Source organism: Oryx dammah, unplaced genomic scaffold (genome assembly GCF_014754425.2).
Source record: "Oryx dammah isolate SB20612 unplaced genomic scaffold, SCBI_Odam_1.1 HiC_scaffold_29, whole genome shotgun sequence".
NCBI classification, from domain to species: Eukaryota; Metazoa; Chordata; class Mammalia; order Artiodactyla; family Bovidae; genus Oryx; species Oryx dammah.
The window spans coordinates 91,227,265-91,241,659 of record NW_024070213.1 but is presented as its reverse complement, the minus strand read 5'-3'; the positions used below and the strand labels follow the sequence as shown (position 1 = coordinate 91,241,659).

The window sequence follows — 14,395 nt, the reverse complement described above, 5'->3', positions numbered from 1 at the left end:
TGATCAGTTAATCTAAATGAAGAACTCTCCAGTTGGAGGAGTTTTCGGGATGTTTGCTTCCTTTTAAAATGCTTTAAGGATTCTGGCTACGCTGGGTCTTTGTTGCTGTTTGCACTCTCTAGTTGCGGTGCATGGGCTTAGTTATCCCTTGGCCTGTGGGATCTTAGTTTCCCGACCAGGGATCCAACCTACGTCCCCTGCATTGGAAGGTAGATTCTTAATTACTGGACCACCAGGGAAGTCCCAGGATGTTTGCTTTCCTGAGGAAAGATCTGGAAGAAATGGATGAGCCCCAGATCAGGGAACCTGGGGGTCAGTCTTGGGAAGGCGCACCCACCTTGAGCAGTGGTTTTGGGAGAGATTCCAGTCCTTGGGCTAGAGCTGGATTTGTGGGGTGGAGGTGGGTGTGCTCGCCAGGGCTGGGGGCCCAGGGCGAGATGGCATGACCTCCAGGAGGCCTAGCCCCAGCAGAACCCTCAGCACTGCTGCTCCTTTGCTGATAGACCAAGCTGCAAATCAGGAATTTATTAGGAGCTGAGACTCATTTTCCCACCCTTTATAGCCCTGATGACTCAGAGCCAGACTCTGGCAAGGGGCTTCCTCATGGTTTTAATTAGACAATTAATTTTTTATTGGGTCGTTTGATTTCCGGAGCTGATTCCACTCTCCCCCTTGTCCCCCACCTGCCTTCCAGCTGTGAAAAGCCAAGGGGAGGCCGGGGGATTTGGGGAGCATGCAGAGGAAAAATGCGAGGCCTGCCCTGGAGCTGATGTGGAAATCAGTGAGTGAGGAGGGGTGGGAACCCCTCTGTCCTCCTCAGCTGGTCCAGCACCAGAGACACTGTCCAGAGCTCAGCCCTGGGCTTCCAGGGCTGCACAAAGGCATTCCTAGCTACTCCCCGCAAGCTTCTCCCAAGCTGTTGGGCTAATTAGTAACATGGGGTTGGGGGTGCAGACAGGGAAATGTGCCCAAAATACCCTAGCGGCATTTCTGTGGTTAATCGTGGCTACGCTTGGAGGCTGTTTACCCTCTACCCAGGGATTAGGAACCTGTTTGAGTTAGAAGGGCAGAGAGAGGCCAGGGCTCCACTCTGTCCTCCACCTGCTCGTAGGAGCTGGGCAGGGGCGCTGAGCCAGCAGGAAAAAAAAAGTGAGACAAACCTGTCTTCAATCTATCTCCCTTTATTGATCTCCCTGCCGCCCAGCTGCTGGGCTGCTTTGGAATCTTGATCCTCTCCCTGCCTGCCTCACCCCTCAACGCTGCCCTTGTGGTCAAATATCAACCTGCTTCAGAAAGGTGGGGATGAAAGAAAGAGTGGCAGGTGGTGTTTTGGCCGGGGGGATGGGCTCGGGTACGGAAGGGTCCCTTATAGACCATACACACTCTCTCAGAGAAGAGGGGAGACCCCTCCCAAGATTCCTGATCATCTCCATCCTCCAATGCCAAAGGAAACAGCTAGAGTCAAGGAAGAACTTCCTTTCATAGAGTTCCGTAAGAGCGCAAGGCCAGTTTCTATTGAGAGGTACATGGGTTGGAGGCCTTGAAATGGAATTGCAGGGATCAGAGGACTGTTTCCTCAGGTGCCCTGTTGGTGGGGACATTGTCACTTGTTCCTGCACAAGGACTCCCGAAAACGTGTGGTCACATGTGCTGACATAGCCACTCAGAGTCAAACTAACAAGCCCCCCCGCCAAACAAGCCAGGACACCATTCAAAGAGGGGACCCTCCCCGCCATCCACACTGTCCTCTAGAGGGAACGAACCCTGAACTGGGGCACGTTGGGCCCACCCAGCACCACCCCCACTGGGGGCCGAGGGAGCATGGGCTTCCCTTGGGGCCCAGGACTGGAATAGGAGCACATACTTACACCAGGTTTTGAGAGGCACAAAGATAAAAGGATCCAGAGATCAAAGAGCCCCTAGGAGCTCAGTGTGCAGACCTCCGGGTCTAGGATTTGTTCTGTAAAGAGATTCCCTTCTCCTTCTGCAAAAACTCACATTGAGGGGTCCCTCCGTTAAGGCTTGTGGTGGTTCCATGCTCAGAGCAAGGGGACAGCATGAGGTGGGCCCTGCTGGGACACAGGCCTGTCTCCCGCTGGGGCTCATCTCTGATCACCCAAGCCGTGCAGAACTCCACAGAAGGCGGGACAGGAAAGTGTGTATATGGGATTTGGGGGTGAAATGCAGATCAAGCCCAGATCATCCACTGACTCTTGTGCTTTCATGTGGCTCCAAGGTGGAAAGGATTCAGACCTTCCAGGACTCAGGGCACTGGGTTAAGGCGGTGCAGTGTGTGCGCATGGGGATCCTGAGCTGGGCACCTCTTGGCCAGTGAGAACAAAGGGGCCAGGGATGCAGGCAAATCCCCATCAGAGAAGTCACGTGTGTGTGAGCGTGTGTGGATGAGTGTCCATCTGCAGGGAGAGGGGAGAAAAAGAAATGGTGAAGAGCATAGGAGAAAGAGAAGAAATAAAATCAAAGGCACTGAAATACAGAAAGAGAGGGCAAGCTAGCAGACTCGCACAAAGAGAGGCAGAGAAACATCACAGGAGCCTGGGGACTGGGCAGTAGGAGGCGGGGAAGGGAGAGCCCCGGGAGGGTCAGCAGCCCTAATAGTTGGCAAGGCTCCTGCCCTGGAAGGTGGGCAGGGAAGGGAAAGGGAGGCAGAGAGAGCCCCCGCTTGCTGGGCAGGGCAGAGGCCATGGAACCCGCATCTCTCAGCTCCCAAGCAATCAGCCTTCTCCCCCTGCCCTTCTCCCCCAAGCCCAGGGCTGATTGACGGGCCTGCAGCTTCTCTAGGTCTGGGTGGATTTGAATAATTAAGTCATCTGGATTCTTATGATTTACCATTTTCAATGATAAATAGACAGCGCCCAAGCCAGCCAGTTGGCAAAACTCTGGCTGCTAGTTATAATTTGTCAAGCTGCCAGTAGATTCATGTTTCATGCTAATGGAGAGAGACTCATTGACTAGGGGGAGGCGGTGACCCGGTCAGCTCTTTCCTCAGGCACCCCAGAGGTCGAGAGGTCGGGGGAGAAAGACCGGGCGGTATGGATTTTCTGTAAGGGTCAGTGTAATTTTATAATAATTCAGCGGGTACACACGCTCTCACATACACAGAGGATCATGTATGCGGAGATGTGTTTGGATCTGTGCACCCGCCCCCCCCAACATGCACCTGCTCCAGTGCAGGCGTCTGGGTCCAGCAAACACAAGGCTGCTTCGGGAACGCTCGTCCAGCCCCTTGCACATGCACACCCTGCTGTCACCTTTAGGCATGTGATAACACCAAGGCAAACCCACAGACCTGTTCAGACGCCCAGAGAAACATGACAGCCCACCCCCCTCCGCCGACATCTCAAGGATGGGAAGGTACCTCTGGGTGACCCTTCTGCTCACCATCCCACACCCTTTATTCCACGGCTTCCATGGTTGCTGATTGCAGAGCACGACTCTTGCTCCTTTTCTAATTTTTCCAGTAGGGGAAAGAAATGAGCCCTAGGGCCATCTTGTTTTTCAGCAGACCGACTGGGTCTTGGTAGCTGGGGGCTGGGAAGACAGAGGCTCTGAGCCCAGGCACATGGAAGGTGGCAATCAAAATCCAAGCTTTCTTTTCCATCAGTTTGTTTATTTATATATTTGTCCATACGTATTGAAGCCTCACAGTGGCAGGAATCCCATTATTGACTGTCATGACAAATCTGAGATGGGGACGATGTTTTGCACATAGTAGGTACGAAATAAACATTGGTTTAACGAACAGCCGCCGTTACAGACTGATCTCTTGGTACAGCAAACTACCTATTTCCTTTCTCTTCCTCCACCTCAACAAACCCTTTACATCATCACTGGTTTGAGAGGCCAGAGAAGAGGTGTGGGGCTGGGTGAAGCCTCCTCGGTTCCTTGATTTGAGAAATCTGGGCCTTTCGTGTGATAACAATGCTGATTTTATACCAATGGAAGCAATCTGGTCTCAGTTTTGACCCTCAAATGCCCTTCAAATGGATCAATGAGCAAGGAAGGACTGAGGAAGGAGCTTGTGTCCTTCCTCCAGCCCAGAAGAGAATTTGAATTTGCTTGGAGTAGCTTGTGAGCAGGGCCGGAAGGTGCAGCTTAATACCATCCATCGGCAGCTTTAAGGTTTGGTGGGGGCGTGGGGAAGGACTGGGGGACCCAAGGAGAAACATTTCATTGCCCTGTCCCCCGAGATCCCGACACGACACAGAAAAACACAGTAGCAAACTGAACAGAGCAGAAGAGGAGGCGGCAGTGAGCACCCAACGGCAGGAGCTGCTTCCAGCGTCAGGCTCAGGCAGGAAGAAGTGGTCGCAGCTGTCGGCTCTGCCCCGGAGAGTCAAGATTCCGGATCCTGCGAAGTGAACTGGGCTCCCTCCTTCCCAGGGGGAGCCGGGCTGGGGGCAAGGAGGCTGTTCTGGACGGACAGTCGGCATTCCCTCCACCACCGCCAGGAATAAGAGGCCTCCTTTTTTTGCTGAGCTGCTATGGATGGCTGTGGGCCTAGCTAATCAGGGGGCATTCCTTGGAAAGACAGCCAAGAGTCAGAATTGACCAGCTTCTCCATCCAAGGGAAAGAGGCCCCCTAAATGCATCGGGAATAGGGAAATAAGTTTTGCTTGTTTAATAGTTTGAGGCTCTGATCTGGCATTACTGACATCACCAAGGTGAGCTCTTGTAGCCCTCACTCACCCAGGCAGAGCGACGGCCTCAGGGGCACTAGCAACTCCACCCCCATGGGCAGGGACAGGTTGACTGTGGCCTGCAGATGGGTGAGGTGGGGAAGGGTTTTCTGGGGGTAAGCCACAGGGACATGACAGCAATAATCATGATTGATACAGAAAATGAGTTACTTCAGTCTGCACTTGATTAGCAAAGCTTACTCCCCCATTTTGCCTTTCATCCTCCAATCCCAATATTTGCATCTGAGCAATGAACTCTTGAGGTCAGCGTACATGTTAGCTTGTCTGAAGGTCTCAGAATAAAGCCTCTGGGTATGAAGACACTACAAGAGCCCCAGCCTGGAGTAGATGAAAAGGGAGAGAAAGAAAAGGAAAGTACAGGAAGAAAGAAGGAAAGAAGCAAGCAGGCAGGGGTGGGGTTTGGGGGGGGAAAGGGAAAGATAAAAGAAGGAAGGAAGAGCCTTGAGGAAGCGGAGGAAAGCTAACAGAGCCACACTGGAACTGCTGGACTGAGGCCTCCCTGAGGGGAGCTGTAAGGTTTTACTGGGGATATGGCTTTCCTGTAGGTGGTTTGAGGGTTTCATCAAGAGTTGCGCTGTCCATGGAAGATGTGCTGAACTCCGTGACCTGCCTCATCTCACTTTGGGGAAACAAAGGGGTTACCTAATCGGCTTTAAGTGGATGGTTGCCACTCGATCCCATGGACAAGGTACGGAAGCACAGGCCCAAGAGGCTGCAGACACACAACCACCCCATGTCAATCTCTCCTACAGGCTGAATCTAAATCCATTTGCCAATTAATCTGTGTGTGTAAGAGTTCAGTGAAATATACTGCACACCGAAAGTCCAAATGCCCTGGGAAAGCATGTCCTCATTCTCTTTCTAGCGTGAGATGCTTTCGCTGGCTCCTCCAGTGTCTGCAAACCTTACACCAAGCTCCTTCTAAATTAATCTGACCCCTTCTGGCATGGAGAAATCCCTTGCCCTGAAAGGTAGCTTTCTGGGGCAGGGCTGGAGATGAGGCTGGCAAAGGAGGACGATTTTTCTTCTCACCAAGGGAGAAAATGAAGATGTCCCTCCTGGAATGGACTGGGCCTTACCCTCTCTCTCCTGTGCGCATACAGGCAGCCTAACCAAAAGGACAGAAGAACCCACCAGTGCAAAGGGTTTGCTTGACATAGCGACGAAACTGAGGTCCAAGGTCACAGAGCCAGAGCGTGGCAAAACAAAGCGGCCCAGTCTGCAGACAGCGGAGGTGGGTCAGGAGACAGAGCCAGGGCGGATCTGCAACTCGCGCCTCTCTGCAGCGCTTCTTCTGCTTCTGGCACTGCTTTGGGAACCAGGTCTTGACCTGCAGAGCCTCAAGGCTGGCCCAAGGCAGGTGCAAATGCAGGAAAAACTCCAGCTCTGTCTACTTCGGGGAGAAGCTAATCACAAGAGGCTGGCCTCCATCTCCACCTCCCCTGTGGCCCCGGCTGCCACCTTGGTGGGGAGGCGGGCACTGGGGCCCGAGGAGCTGGAGAGGTGCTGGGAGGTCAGGATCCACTCCCAGGAGGCCGGGGTACCTGGAAGCCCCCACCTCAGCTCAGGCCTCTCTCCTCACCCCTTCCTCTCCACTCCTTCCCTCCCTCCGCTCCTCCCAAGTCTGGACCTCCTTTCTGTTGACCCAGTTCCCTCTTTTCTTTCTTTCCCCTTTCTCTATGTATTTATTCTCGATTCTCCTTCCTTCGTTTGTTTTCCTCCTGCCCTCCTCTTTCCACTGTTTTCTCTTCTGTTCCTTCACTTTTCCTTCCTTCTTTCCTTTCCCCTAGCTTTCCTCCATTCCTCTCCATCTCTTTCTCCCATTCATTTTTCTTTTTTACTTTTTTAAACTTCTCTTTTCCTGCCCTTTTCTTTTACTTTCTAGCCTCCTCCTTTTGTTCGTGTGCTTTTCCTTCCTCTCTTGCTTTTCTTCCCTTCTCTCATACAACAAACAAATCTTGCTTCTTCATTCTGTCTTTTATAAATGTTCCTTCATTTCATCTCTCTTCCCTGCTCCCTCCCAAGTCCCCTCCTCTGCCCTCACTACTGGGGCTTTCTCAAATCTCTTCCCTCACCAGTCTTTTTGTTGTTCTCAGGTTTTTTTCCAGTCCTTTGTGCAGTTTCCCCAGCCTCCTTTCCATCTTCCATTGTTTATAAATCCTCTCTCTGAACAGGCAGAAGGCATAAACGTGCCCCCTCCTCAGGTCAGGGCTCTGTCCTGCATCAGCCTACCCACCCTTCACACCATTCTTTCTCAGCTTCCCTCAATGCGGGGTTCAGTTTCAAGGGCTCACAGACGAGGCTGTTCACCCCTAGCTGAGAAGTCAGGGCAGGGTCCACAGCTCCCCAGTACAGGCTTAGGGGATGCTCTGCCAAACTGTCCTCACTCCATCAATCCTAGTATAAAAAAGAAAAAGGAAGAGAAGAAAAGAGTAAAAGAGAGACAGTTCTACAGACTGTGTGCGTGTGGGGGGCATGTTGGTGGAGATGGGGGAAGAGGTGGGAAAAGGTCTAGATTCATCAAAGAGGGAGGGGGCAAAGTCCAGACCCAGGCGCCTTCTCTTAGCTCACCCAGAGCTGGGACAGCCGGTAAAAGAAGCCTCAGTCGGCTCCCTGTTAATTTTGGGATTGGGTGGGGATAAGACCTTCCATCCCATTCCTCTGTGCTAGAGAGGTGCACAGGGCCACAGGGTGGGAGGAAAGAAAAGGGCTTAGACTTGAATATCAGTCCCTTTCACTTCTGCCCCAGGATATGTCCCTCCCAAGGCCCATGTTCTGGAAACCTCTGAGTCCCTAGGTCCCCCTGTGGCTCTCTCAGACCTCTCAGCAGGCCCACTTAGGGGCTCCACCATGAGCAGTGTCGAGCAGTCCCTGGACTACCCGCAGAAAAACCTCGGGTGCAGTGAAAACAAACCTGGGCGGTTTGGCCACTCCCGACCAAAAGATGCGGGCCAAGTAGAGGCCAGAGACACTACTCGCTGGAGGTGGGAATTTTCTCTCCTGGGATCCACAGCCTCTCCTGGCTTTTTCCAAGAAGCTGTTCAAATGCTCCAGCCACATCCTGCCTGGCTCCTTGGGTCAGACCGGTAAACCTCAGCACCATGAAGACCCTCGGCCCTGGCTGGGCCTCCCTTTGGCGGGCTCTAGAGTTCCCTGGGTCCTGCTAGTGCACTTGCCATAGCCCCCACTCTCCCCGGCTTTACCAGACTGGGCTTGCCCACTCTCCACCTGGGCCCCCAAGTTCAGTCCTACTCTCTGATCCTACCGTCTCTGACTCCCTTTTGAAGAGTCGTTTCCTCCCGGGACTTCTCTTGGGGAGGTGGGCTGGAATCTCAGCCCCAGGGAAGGGGTAGGGGGTCTTTTCCTGACCCTCTTGCGTGGGCTGGAGGAAGTTGGAAGGTGGCTTTGCTGGCAGTGGGGAGGGGCGCTCCCCGGATTCCATCTTGGGGAAATGGGTCTCTGAGTCAAATTGGAGTTAAAAGGAGAAGAAGAAATCCATGTCATTCCTAACTTAAAATCAGCAAAAGGTTCCCGGGGGCAGCAGGGGCCCCGAGAAGGTCGAGAGCTGATGCTTTGGGTCGATACCCCGCCCCCTACCCGGGCAGACTACCGTTTGCGGCTGGTACTTCTCTAGCTTTCCTGGGAAAGCCCTTTGGGGATCTCTAAGCGCCTCTAAGAGTTTGCTGGGTGAGCAGGTTCGGGACCTGTGCGGGTTTTTATACATCCGTAATCAGCCGTGATGGAGAAATAAATGCATCCTTCCTCCAATATAAGAAGCAGGGGCCCTCTCTCCCACTTCAAACCTCAAAACCCAACCTCTGCTCCCATCTCCATCTCCTCAAAAAACTTTTCTGAAGTTCCTGCAAGTTGCGTTTGGGGAAAGAAGTGATCACCTTCAGACTCTACGGGTCTCCGAGCGCCCTGTTTCTCCCATTCTCTCGTTTCAGAACCATCCCCTTTCCTCTGACATTGCCACCTTAGTCCCCAAACTCGGGTGAGGAAAGCTGCTCTGGCTCCACTCCTCTGCCAATGGCTCCTCCACCTGCAGCCCAAATTCCACCGAGGTCGGGTAGATCAGGATCTGCCAGGAGGGGAGCCGGGATGAAGTGAGAAGGAGAGAGGCAGAGATAGGGGAAGACAGTTTTCAGGCTACAGCGCACCCCTCCCAGACCCAGCTCACCTGTTCCGGCGGGGCTCCTCTGGATTTTAATCCATTCAAAAGTTTGTCGGTCTCTCACATTGTCTGAGGAGGGGCGCAGACTCGGCGGTCGGGATGGGGTGGGCGCCCCCTAAGAGCGCAGGCGCCCGATTCAGAACGAGCCCCTGAGAAGCAGGACTCGGGTGCATCTTCCCCAAGGTGGGGGCCCAAGCAGTGATCCGGAGAGAGGACGCTCAAGTGCCCAAGGTACCGGGTCAGACTACCAGCTGGGGACCGTCCGGGGCAGATTGGGCGCTATAGAGGAAGAAGCCTGCGGGGCCGGGCAGGCTCGGGGAATTGGAAGGAGAGGGCCCTGGGTCCCTGGCGTCGTCCCTCTCTTCCTCCAGTTTGCAACCTCCCCGGTGTGTCCCAACCCACAACATTCCCCAAGCCCCTTCTGGGGCGACACTCAGGACCCGGACAACGCAGAGAGGGAGGGTGAGGGGGAAAAGTGACCCCTTTTCTTAGCCCCTCCCCAGGCCCCGCGCCACCGCTCCCCGCCCCCCACCCGGCCCTGCCCAGAGCCAAGGGACTTACAGAGAATTGCAACTAGAAATTCGATCGATTGGTACGAGGGACCACGTGGTCCGGTGTTGGCCAATGACCAGGCCGCCCGGGATGAGCTAATAATGGAAGCAATTTGTAACTTTCAGTAGCTCTCTAGGCCTGGGTACTGGAGGGAGGGAGGCGGGCGAAGGTAGGGAAATGGGTGCCCCTAGTCCTTCCACCCTCCTCATTCATGCGGGGCACCAGGATCCCAGAATCCTCTTTTTCCCCAACCCCGCAGGCACTTGCAAGGTCCCGCACCCACTTCTGTCCAACAGCCGCTGCTCGAGAGCAAGGTAAGTGGGTCCTCCATCCTTCAACCACCCTCTCCCCCATCCTTTCTGGCACCTGCAAAAAGCGTCGTCTTGCTTGCCCCGTTAGACAGTTTGAATATGATTTTGTTTTTCTCTTAGTTGAAAAAATATATAATCCTTTAGTATTTTTTTATATATAATTTCAGATTTGGGGAAGGATTAAGTTCAGGTTAATATACTTTCCTTAGAGGACGACTAGTACTTTTGGGATCAATTTTCTATTCTCTTCTTTTGGAGAGGAACATTCTATTTGAAGAGAGTTTACTTTAGAGATGAGTTACCCTTTTGTTTTTGCAAGTTTCACTTTTCTGATGATGTCAAGTTGGTGCTTTTCTCCACCCCATCTTCCAATTTCAGTATTTACAAAGAACCAGTTAACATATTTCACATTTATTCATTTGTTTTTCTCCTCCCTCATTAGTTTTCAGCTGCTACTGAATCGACCCAATGCTTTTTTTCCTCCTAGTGTGGACCAAGGGTTACTTTTGTGTTGATTTCTCTTTTTGTTTTGTAAATGAATTTATTGTTTGGGAAACTCTATGGGGGTGTGAATGAGGTCTCTTTGATTCATTCTGACCCCTCTTTTGAAGGACAATTTACTTCAAGTGTTGTATGCATTGTCTTCAATTTTTATCTTTCAATTTTGATGTAGGTTACCTCTTCTATTAATAAAAGCCTGACCTGTTCTTGAAATTTTAAATTTAGTTTGTTAAACCATCTTTAAAATTTTAATTTTATACACTTCACCATTTTGTGTATTTCCTTACCCTTGTCCGGCCCCCTTTGCCCTCCTGCCTCCTCCATTTCAGAACTCCCACCCCCAACTTCCACAATTCCCAGCATCAAATTCGATTCATCCTTGGGCAAGGAGGGATGTCTGATAAGAAAATGTCCTACTTGTGTCAGAGCTTAAACTCGAGGCTCTGGGCACCTCTAGTTCGACTCCCCAAGCCAGCAAAATCAGGGAAAACAGAACTGCTATTTGACTTTTTAGTTTGGGACCAAGCTCTTTCTCCTTGGCTCTATTCTGGGCAAGTCTTTGGGACACAAAGTTGAATTTTTAGTTCTCATCTTGACCCTGAATTCTAAGCAAAGTAGCAACAGAATTTTTTTCCTCCCTTAAATGTAAACTGTGAGCTCAGGGTCAGCCTCCTGGGACTCCTGCCTCCTGGGAGAGAGTCTCAGAAGAGAGACAGAACATGTAGTTCCCTCTTTTACTTCTGATTAAGGTGGAGGGGGCAGGATTGGGGGACCCCATTTTGATCTCTAGCTCTAGCTTTGAATGGACACAAAGAATGAGAGGGCTGGCCTGGGGACTAGATCACTTCGGGTCAGTGGGGTCTGATTTAGGAGAGTTTGGGGTAAATCCCAGCTCCGAGGACATTCTCTCTAGCATTACTGTGAAGTAAATCATCAAAGTAGTGTGATACAGTTGCAGCCTATTCCGATCCATTGCAGGTACCAAAATCAAATGATGAGAGAAATTTCATTTCCCGAAGCCCCACCTCTGCTGACTTTGTCTGTGCCTCTGAGGGAAACAGCCCAACTTGGCCAAAGTAACATTGTCATTGCTCCTCCCCACTCAGTCCCCAGCTCTGCCGTCACATTGACATTCTGGACACATTCGGCCCAACCCCCGTCTCTGCTTCTCCCAAGTATGAATCTAAATTACTATTAATAAGGGGCCGCTCCAAGTTAATTGGCATTAAAAGAATTCATTTCAATTTGTTAATATTAAATGAACGCTCTGCACTTTAGCTCCCTTCTTCGCCCTAGATTCCCAGATGAGTGATGGGAAGTGGGGGGCGGGAGAGGACGAGGAGGATTTTATTTCTGACTCCAGCGCAGTCACCGCGGTGCCTCCCCGGGGGCATGAGATCCAGGCGCAGTGGGGGCCTGATTGGGGACCATCTGACGGTCTTTTTAGGTGAAATTTATCTGATCCCGTTGGAGCTTTGGGGGAGGGCAGAAGGGAGTTGAAGGGGAGGGGTAGAAAGGTTTGCGATGTTGTGGGGAGAGGGAGGGCTGAGAGGCGAGGAGCGAGAGGAAGAGGCAGAAGTGAATGGGAGTAGTTGGGGCACGAGGTTGGGCGCTGGTGAGGAGGGTAAAGTAGCTTTGTGAAGGAAGGTGCTAGTAGTTCCAAAACGCCCTAGAGAAGGAGGAGCTGGGGGAGGGTGGGATGTGAAGCAAAGCAGCTAGGGGTTCTGAAGTAGCTATCTCTGTGGGGTGTTTGCGATGAGATGAAATACACGTACTGTTTCCACAATGCTTGGCACCTAGAAACTACCAAGAAACTAGTGTAGCGGCTAAAAGCACAGATTCTGGAGACAGGCTGCCTGGTTTTGAACCTCAGCCCTGCCTCATGCTAGCTGTATGACCTTGGGCAAGTTACTTAACCTTTCCACACTGCAGTTGCCTTATTTGGCAAATGGATTTACTTGTACCTAGCTCATAGGCTAGGTACAGCTCATAGGCTGTTTTGAGGATTAAGTGAGTTAATATGTGTGAAGTGTCTAGAACAGTGTTAGTTGTGTGGGAAGCACTGTACAAACTGTACAAAGCTAGTTGTTACTGATGTAGCTTTTCTGAGCTGGGGAGTTTGGAGATGGTCACGGAACCTCTTAGAGGGTAAGGGCTCAGTGGGTTCCCTGGGATCATGAATGGGTCAGCCCTCTCAGCCCCATCCCTGGATCTGGTCTAATAACGCGGGTGCATGTGGTGAGGGCAGGGGGAGAGTGAGACCTGGGGCCCTGGGAGCTGGGACACCTGAGTTCTTCCCTGGCCTCTGCTTTGGCTCTTGGCTTGGTGGTCCCCTCTCAGTGCCCACAGACTTCAAACAAAGGAAAGTCACTTCTTTTTCCTCTGGAGGGCTGTGATGGGAGGATTGTTTTCTTGGTCTAATACCTCCCTTTGGTAGAGAGTCAGTCCCCAGGAGTGTGGTTGGGGGAGACTGGGTCAAGCAGAAGGGACTGAAGTTTACTAAGTACTGTCTAACCAGGTACCAGCCTCCACATCCCTGACCCCGCTGGAGAAAGTCCAGAAAACAGAGGTCCAAAGAGATGAAGTAACGCACCAGAATCACAAAGCTGCAAAGTGGCAAAGTTGGAATCTGAATGCTGACCTGCCTGATGATAAATCTTAATTTCCTTCCATTGCTGCACATTTTCTGAACAGAGAGGTGGGACTTTCTGAAGGGTGAGGTAGGACACACGTAAAGTTGGGACACGGACGAGGCCAGGACCATGGGGCTGCTGGAAGATGAGGGTGGGGAGTGGGAATGTTTCAGTCAGGGAAGACTTCCTGGAGGAGGGAAGTACAGATCAGGGTTTAGATAAGAGGGGAAGGAAGATAGGAGGTAAAGAAGAGGGATGGCAGTGGTGCATTGGCAGAGCAGGTGGGGAAATACTGACCGTGCAAAGCCTGGGTGAGGCCAGAGGGTCTGGATCAGATTCACTTTTCTGGCACCAGGTACAATTGGTTACCGTTTCTTGGCACAGACTGTGCCAGGTGGATCTGTTACTCTTGTTTCGCAGCTACGGTGACGCTGACAAGTGAGCTGCTCATTCCTACATCAAGAGGAGTCAGCTGAGGCTCTGAGAACTGAATCCCCACCTCAGGTCATGCATGTGGTAACTGGGTCTGCCTGGCACCAAAACCATACCTGGGCGCCTGCAAAGCGCAGCTCCCCGGCCTGGTCTCTCCTTCTCTTCCGAGTTCTGGTCATCCTGCTGCCCACTATTTGTAGTCATAACAGGAGCTGGAGAATAAGGTGAGACGGGGGCGGGGGAGGCAGGGGGCAGTGGGGATGGAAGCTTTTCTCACATCTTTGTCAAGAAGATGGGTAATCTCCCTAGAGGAGGCCTCCAAGTCACTTCCTGGGACTCTGATCTTGGGGTGGATGGGGGGACTTTATTTGGCATCACACTGTCCTCTGGACAATGGCCTCGATTTCTCCTCCACAGAGGGAGGAGAGGGAGAAGAAGAGGGCCACTCAGCTGGGGGTGGTTTGAGCCCTGGATTCAGACTTGCCGGCTCTCCACTAAGCTCCTTCTCTTCTTCTTTTGCGAGGGCACAGAACCTCCCAGCTGGACACTCCACTGGCCAGAGGGGCCAGAGGGGCATGTAAGTTGAGGAATGGCATCAGAGCCTCAAGATGTTGGGGAAGTGCTTCTTTTTGTGAGCTGGAGCTGACGTGCCTGAGACTGTACAGTTGAGAAATCTCTAAGAGAGGGCGAAACCGCGGTAGGATAGGATCCCAAGGTCCTGATCGACCAGGTCGAGCAGAGCCACCTGCCGTCCAGGATGGCTCCCTTCCAGACCGTCATACGATAAATAAACATGTTTTCTATTTGTGACTGTGTTTGAGACTTTTTTTTTTTAAATAGCAGTTTTGCCATCATCCTTTTCCATATACCTTCCCTCCTAAGAACAGAGATGGAAGGGACCTTGGAGATCATCTATGCTCGGCGAAGCCCCTTCCTGTCACCAAGGGACCTAGGTATCTTCCACCCCCACCCTCACTTTAACCTAAGAAGTTCAGCAGGACACCCAAGTTAGATGTTGGGTTGCTACATAAAGTTTTATTTGGAGAAAGAAAACCAGTTTGAAACCCCCTGCAA

General features: G+C 51.9%; 2 long non-coding RNA genes across 2 annotated transcripts; one reads left to right on the top strand and one right to left on the bottom strand.

Moving 5' to 3' along the window:
• Positions 1–3,607: 3,607 nt before the first annotated feature.
• On the bottom strand, positions 3,608–9,427 carry LOC120858353. Its single transcript, XR_005719835.1, has 3 exons — positions 8,899–9,427; positions 8,612–8,799; positions 3,608–4,539 (listed from the first exon to the last, which is right to left on the bottom strand). It is a non-coding gene; the product is annotated as an uncharacterized LOC120858353 (long non-coding RNA).
• Positions 9,428–9,559: 132 nt separating this feature from the next.
• On the top strand, positions 9,560–14,131 carry LOC120858356. Its single transcript, XR_005719837.1, has 2 exons — positions 9,560–9,758; positions 12,775–14,131. It is a non-coding gene; the product is annotated as an uncharacterized LOC120858356 (long non-coding RNA).
• Positions 14,132–14,395: the final 264 nt, after the last annotated feature.